This window comes from Heterocephalus glaber, unplaced genomic scaffold, assembly GCF_053883595.1.
Source record: "Heterocephalus glaber isolate CG9 unplaced genomic scaffold, H.glaber_assembly_v1.0 deba00000122, whole genome shotgun sequence".
Lineage (NCBI taxonomy): Eukaryota > Metazoa > Chordata > Mammalia > Rodentia > Bathyergidae > Heterocephalus > Heterocephalus glaber.
Genome location: NW_028258138.1, coordinates 61,935,471 through 61,942,221, shown reverse-complemented (window position 1 = coordinate 61,942,221; position 6,751 = coordinate 61,935,471).

Below are 6,751 nucleotides of genomic sequence, written 5' to 3'. Positions count from 1 at the left end.
CGGGAGAGAATGGCAGTGACTTAGTCATGCCCCAGGAAGAACCATTAGTCCATTATCCACGGTCAACCATATTGATCTCAAGGTGTGAGTGTTCAGACAAGAATGCCCTATTGATCCCAAAAGCTGTGTGTGCAGGAAGAAATGTCCTGTTAGAACAGTAAGGAGAGAATAAATGCATAGATAAATGCTGGCTCTTTTCTTTTGGTTTAGTTAACACACTATAAAAAGCCCCGTTTCCTTTTTAATTGTTTAGTATGAGACATGCTCAACTCAGTATAAACATGTGGCTGGGCAAAGGGGCTCTGAGGTAAACTCAACCCACCATTCTAGCTCGCACACTGAGCCCAGATGTGGCACTGCAGACAGCAGTCTCACAGAAAGCTACCACCAAAGGAGCTGGCACAGCATCTGGCTTGCAGTAGGAGTGGAAGCTGCTTGATGTTTGATGAAGGAATGTATCTGCTGCACTAACAAGTATTGACTTTGGAAATTATGCACAAGGTTACAATGAAACTTTTTAAGAATCAATTTTACAAATCAGATGAATAAGAATAAAAGGATAGGGGATGAGATAAAGCAGATGAATAAAAATGAACGTGGCACAGAAATGTGGAGGAAAACAAGGAATAAAAATGAGAGAAGGAAGCAAAGGGACAGAAACAATCATTGTACATGTGAATCCTATACCTTACCTTGGCCTAGGGAGCAGCCACTCCTTAGCAGGCTGCAGTCAAGTCTGCTCTGCCATTTGCACCTCCAGCAATTGCATTGCAAACATGCTGCTCAGTGCTCCAGAGTCTTTAGAGTTTAGTGCCTTGCATAATAACATTTCCATAGACTATGCGCATATTCCAGAATCTGAAATAAATGCATTCAACTATTTGTTCACTATCCCAAATCATTGCCAAATAGAGGCCTCAACCACCTTGGTGGAATTTACAGATGGAAAATAAGAGAAATGCCTGAGACTTTGTTCGGTTCATTTTTATCAAAAGCTTCAATGCTTGAGATTACAATCCAGATAAAAACATCAGTGATCTGGTAATGTAGGAATCTTACCCCATCCTGTCCCTCCCTCCAAAAGATAAAAGTACTTTTGAACTGAATTGTCCTTCTATACTAAAAAGGGATTTGCCCTTCCTATATTACTTCCCTTAATTGATTGAAAAATCATGTAGTGCTGAGCAGTTGGGTTTGCTTTTTTTTCACTTTGTAACCATAGGTTCAGTTTTGTTCCAGCAAACACATGCAATGTCTGTGTGTGGTTTCTGTAACATCAGCTACTAATTTATTTTTTATTCATTTCCACTGGCATCTCTACTTAATTAGGCTCACTTAAAACTGAGCTAGGTGTGTATTTGCAGAGGGTCTCCTGGCTGTCACGCTGTTAATGATTTCATGAGAATTATAAAATATAGTTGGTTAAATTCTTGTACCTAGTAACAGGAAGAAATAGCCTTGAGTGGAATTTCACTGGGGCTGTAAAATAACCCCCAGGCTGAACACTCTGCCCTTCTGAGAGTGCCTGCTGCCCTCCACTCACTGTCTCTTCAAGCATAAAGGGCATGGGAGTGGCTGTCTTGCCGAGTGATCATGCAGCGCATCAATTTGCTCCAATGAACTGGAAAGTGTTTTATCCTAAATGGTATTTTTTTTGCAGTTTCATAAGTTGAGTTTCACTAGAAGTCTTTAATAGCATCCACCCACAGTAAGCCACAGCTGCCAAATCCCCTTACTTGGAGATAATGGCTCTTTAGACTCACTGATAAAATGCTTTAGTGCTTTAGCAAACCAGTGGAGGATAGAATCTGTCCACAGGGCTGCTGTCAGACTGTGAGAGCCATGAGGCATGACTTCACAGTTAGGAGGTTTTTATTCCTGACCTTTCTTCTGGTAAACTTCCATCAGCTGAGGGAATCTCACAATACCCAGAGGGTAGCATAGTGCATCACATATAGCAGGTGCTATAGGTGCTATATTGGTTGGTGTATCATTAGTTAACATCACCTATTAACTACTATGAGAGAATGAACACAATATTGCCAAATGCTTAGTTTCACTAGCCTTATTCCTTTTACTACAAAGGGGAGTAATAGACACTTATTTGCTTCTCAAAATGAAATTTTGTACCCACAGAGAATGTCTCCCTCATCTTACCCTAATTCTGGACCTAGTTAAAAGATTTCAAACAAAAAGAAAGATTTATATAAAATCTATGCAGCTTTACAGAAATAACCCTGATCCAGAATCATATGTTAACAATTCAAATATAAAGCAAACTACATCAGATTATCTACATGCATAAGGTTGCTCTGCACTCAGAAAAGAATTAAATCTATCCTTTAAACTGAGTCTCAAGAAATACACCTATCTGTGATTTCGTGAACTCTTACCGTCAGATGAACTCATCTTCACTGTGAGTTCTTACAGGAGAAGATAAAGTACTAGTTGAGCACAAAGACCATGTCTTTTCCTCTGTATCCTCCAGAGCTCAGTACTGTGTGTAGAACGTAGGAAGCAGTATCGTATAGCAAAATCCATAGGCTTTGGAATCATAATATTCCAGCTACAAATTCTAGTTCTCCCTCCTACCACTACTAGCTGTGAGAATTTGGAAAATCTTTTACCCTCTCTAATTCTCACTTTCCTTATCTGGAAAACTATATACTTACCTCACAGGTTATAAGGATTAAAGGAGCTGGAATATACAGAAAGTCTGATATTTTTTATGTGTTAAATAAATATCTAGTATGGTCTAAATGTATCTGCCATTCTAAAATGCATATGCTAAAACTTGAAGTCCAACCTATTAGTATTTTTTAAATAACTTTATTATCAATCACACAAACATACAGAAAATTAAAATCATTCAAAGAAGAACAATGCAAGGCCAAAAACACTACAATAATATTCAAATACAGTAGAACTCAACCAAAACAAAACTGAAAAGCACTTAAACATTTTTCCATATAACTTAAAAAACCATCTCAAGCACCAACAAGACACCAGAGGATGTGATTTGTTTCAGAAAGATCCTCAAAACCAACGTTGAACAAATAATGATCTGGAAAAAAAACCTCCAATTAGTTAGCAAACTCTACATAAGCCAAACTTCTCCCTAATTTAAATTTCGATACAGTCATATGACACGCGATGGAAAAACAATCCGAGAAATAGTTATTAGGCCATTTCATCCGTGTGTATCCTTATTTACACTTTCAATTTCTCACACTAGAGAAAGTATTCGGTATTTACACGTGTGTCCTATTTATTTCACTTAAGAGGATGGCTTCAATATGCATCCATTTAGCTATAAATGTCTGTAGTTTCTCGTTCTTTATGGCTGAGTAGCACTCCATTTTATAAAAATACCCACACCTTTACCCAGTTTCCAGTTGATGGGCATTTGGGCTGTTTCCAAGCTTTCGCTATTACAAACTGTGCTGCTATAAACATGGGTCCACATAAATCGCTGTGGTAAGATTCTTTTAATTCTTTTGGGAAGATACCCAGCAGGGGAATAGCTGGGTCGAATGAGACCTCTAGCCCTAGTTCTTTGAGGTATCTCCGTACTGATTTCCACAGTGGTTGCACCAGTCTGCACTCCCACCAACAATGGAGAAGGGTTCCTTCCTCCCCACACCCTTGTCAGCATTTATTGTTGATTTCTTTCTTTTTCTTTCTTTTTTTTTTGGTACCGGAGATCGAACTCTGGTCCTTGCGCTTGCAAGGCAGGAAGCAGAACCACTGAGCTAAATCCCCGGCAGTTGGTTGATTTCTTAATAGCAACCATTTTTTCTGGGGTGAGGTGGAATCTCAGTGTAGTTTTCATCTGCATCTCTCAAATAACCAGTGATGTTGAACATTTTTTCATATATTTATTTGCTGCTTTTACTTCTTTGTCTGAGAAATGGCTGTTCATTTCAGATGGCCATTTTTGAATTGGGTCTTTGAATTTGGGGGATCTGATTTTTTTCAGCTGTTAGTATTAAGAAGTGAGGCCTTTGTATGGTGATTAGCTCATGAAAGCTCTTCCCTTGCAAATGGGCTTCGCGCTTATGGAAGAAGCTTCAGAGAGGTGTATGGTCCCCACCTCTCTTGTACCAGGTGAGGACACAGAATTGGCACCCTCCAGAGGACACAGCAACAAAATCCCGTCTTGGAAGCAGGGCCCTTACCACATACCAAATAGTCTAGTTCCTTGGTCTTGGACTCCCCAGCCTCCAAATCTATGAGAATACATTTCTATTATTTATAAATTACCCAGGGTAAAATATTTTTATAGCAGCTCAGAAAGACTGAGATAATAACCCGCAAGTGAAATTCCAATGGGGTACTGTCTCTTTCCTTTGGTTTGTCCTGAAACAGGAGTCCTTCACGGGCAGAGCTTGGCACTTTCCAATCCATGTGAACCCACATCATCCCATCATAAAACTGATGCAGTATTCTCTCAGAGAATTATTCATTCGAAAATGTGGAACCAGAATTGATCTTCTCCTGTATTCCATGGAAGGCCAGTCAATATCTGTTTCATTAAATTAAAGGTCAGTAGAACAATACTTGCTCTAAAACCATTTGAACTACAATGAGATTTATCTTTGCCCTTCAACATAGTTTTACTTTCTAGTTCAGAGCTACAAAAATAGTTGTATTTATTTTTAGAATTTATTATAGGCTCAGGACCACATTACATCTTTGATTTCACAGAGTGATAAATCCATTATCAATGTTTCACTTTATTTCTCTTGCCTAAAACATTGAAGTGGAATTCTGGAAACATTCATTTTTGTTCTGCTGTTGTATTTTTTGTCAACCAGTCTGTTTGCCTTTACCAACCTTTTCTACTTCACAGAGTCACTAACAAGCATGCATTGCTCAAAGATTTACTGTGCTCTTTGGCAGACATGAAAAATACTGGGATTTGTGTCAGGGTACTCAGACACCATACAATACTTTGCAGCTGTCCAGGAAAGATACCAAGTTCCAATGGTGTTCTGGTATGGACACAGCGTCTTTCAAACTTTTCATGGTTTTTTAAGTGATAATTCTGGTGAGCATAGAGAAAGAGCCATGCTTAATACTTTTCAGGAGAGGCTGTAAACTAGGAGTGTTAATGGAAGTTTAACAATATAAATAAAAAATGAATATTCAACATCTCAGATGTTATCCTAGGGTAATTATTGCAAAGATATACTTACATACAAAGATACTTCTTATGGTATTAATTTGAATGATGAAAATGAAAACATTATAAAATCCACCAATAAGGGATTACTCAAGTGGAAGGTAACACTTTCATTTGATGGATGTTTCAATGAAAAATTATTCAGTCATTTCCATGTGGTAGTTTATAGAACAAATTGGCTTCCTTTGCTGATCTTGTGGGGGCATCCCTGCAAGTCACATCCTTCTATTTCCTGAGAAGATATGAGCCTGCCCTATTTTGAGGAAGTTTTAATAGTGTATAGGTTGTAGCTAAGAGAAATTAATATACTACCAAGGGATCATAAAGATATTGTGAACATCCTATGCTGATTGCATATGAATTTTAATAGGATAGGAACATAGGTACTAAATTATGGATAGTGGTTATCCTGGAGGATAGAATTAAAGAGGATAGCATGTGCATGCACGTGTGTGGGTGTGTGTGTGTGTGTGACTGAGGACTGAACATCCCCCGTTCTTTTTGTATTTTTAAATTTTGAGACAGAGTCTTATTAAGTTACTAAGTTACCAAGGCTGGTCTGGGCTGGGCTCAAATTTGAGAACCTCCTGCCTCAGCCTCCCAGAGTGTTGGGATTATAGGAATGTGCCACCATGCCAGGCTTAAAGAGGATTTTTTTTTACATTCCTTGACTTGTTATAATATTTTACAAACTATCCAAGGGATTTTTAAAAACTCTACTTGAAAATTTTTAAAAAGGGAAAATTATCATGCTTTCCCTTTGCACAAATACCTTGAAGCTAGAGTTGCAATTCATAAAATGAGCATGTTAAATGTCAATTAAAAATGTGTTGTTGATAAAGTAGTGGCAAGATAATGGGTACAGAACAACTTCTAGAATACCTCTGTGTTTTCCTAAGAGACTTGCCTCAGAGACTCACCTATTACAGACCTTTGTCAAAGTGTTTATTGAAATAGAAGGCAATTTAGCATTGATCATATACTGAAGACAGGATTAAGGTTAAAAATATTCAGCTATTTTTCTTTTGTTTGTTGGGTACATATGTTAACAAAGAAGTGTTTTGACATGAAAATTTCATTGCTTCCATTAACAGCATGTTAACTTCACATGGAGAAAACCTGAGCACCGAAGACCCAAAAGAATCCTACTGAATTGTCTCTCTGGCTGTGGTTTTAGTGCCCCCAGGAAGCATGTTACTAAAGACACTCAGAGTCTGCATATTGATTATTCAGGATTTACTCTCCCTTATAATTACTACCACTTGCAATTAGAAAAACATATAGCATGCTAAGTAAATATACAATTTTGGAGAGGAGAAAGATTGCTCCTAAAATAATGGACGACTATACTTTGAAATCCAACCAAATTTTTAGTTTTTGGTGCTGAAATTGGTAAATTATCTGTCAAGAAATGGCATTCACCATTTGAAGAGGTTCCTAAGGCTTGGGAGAAAACATTTTATTTAATGAGTTTTAGTAGCCTTAACCTTATTTATCATATGCTCAATGTGAGCCAAGTCCATTAAAAATTATCTGGAATTTACATCATTCTAGATGACTTGCCTG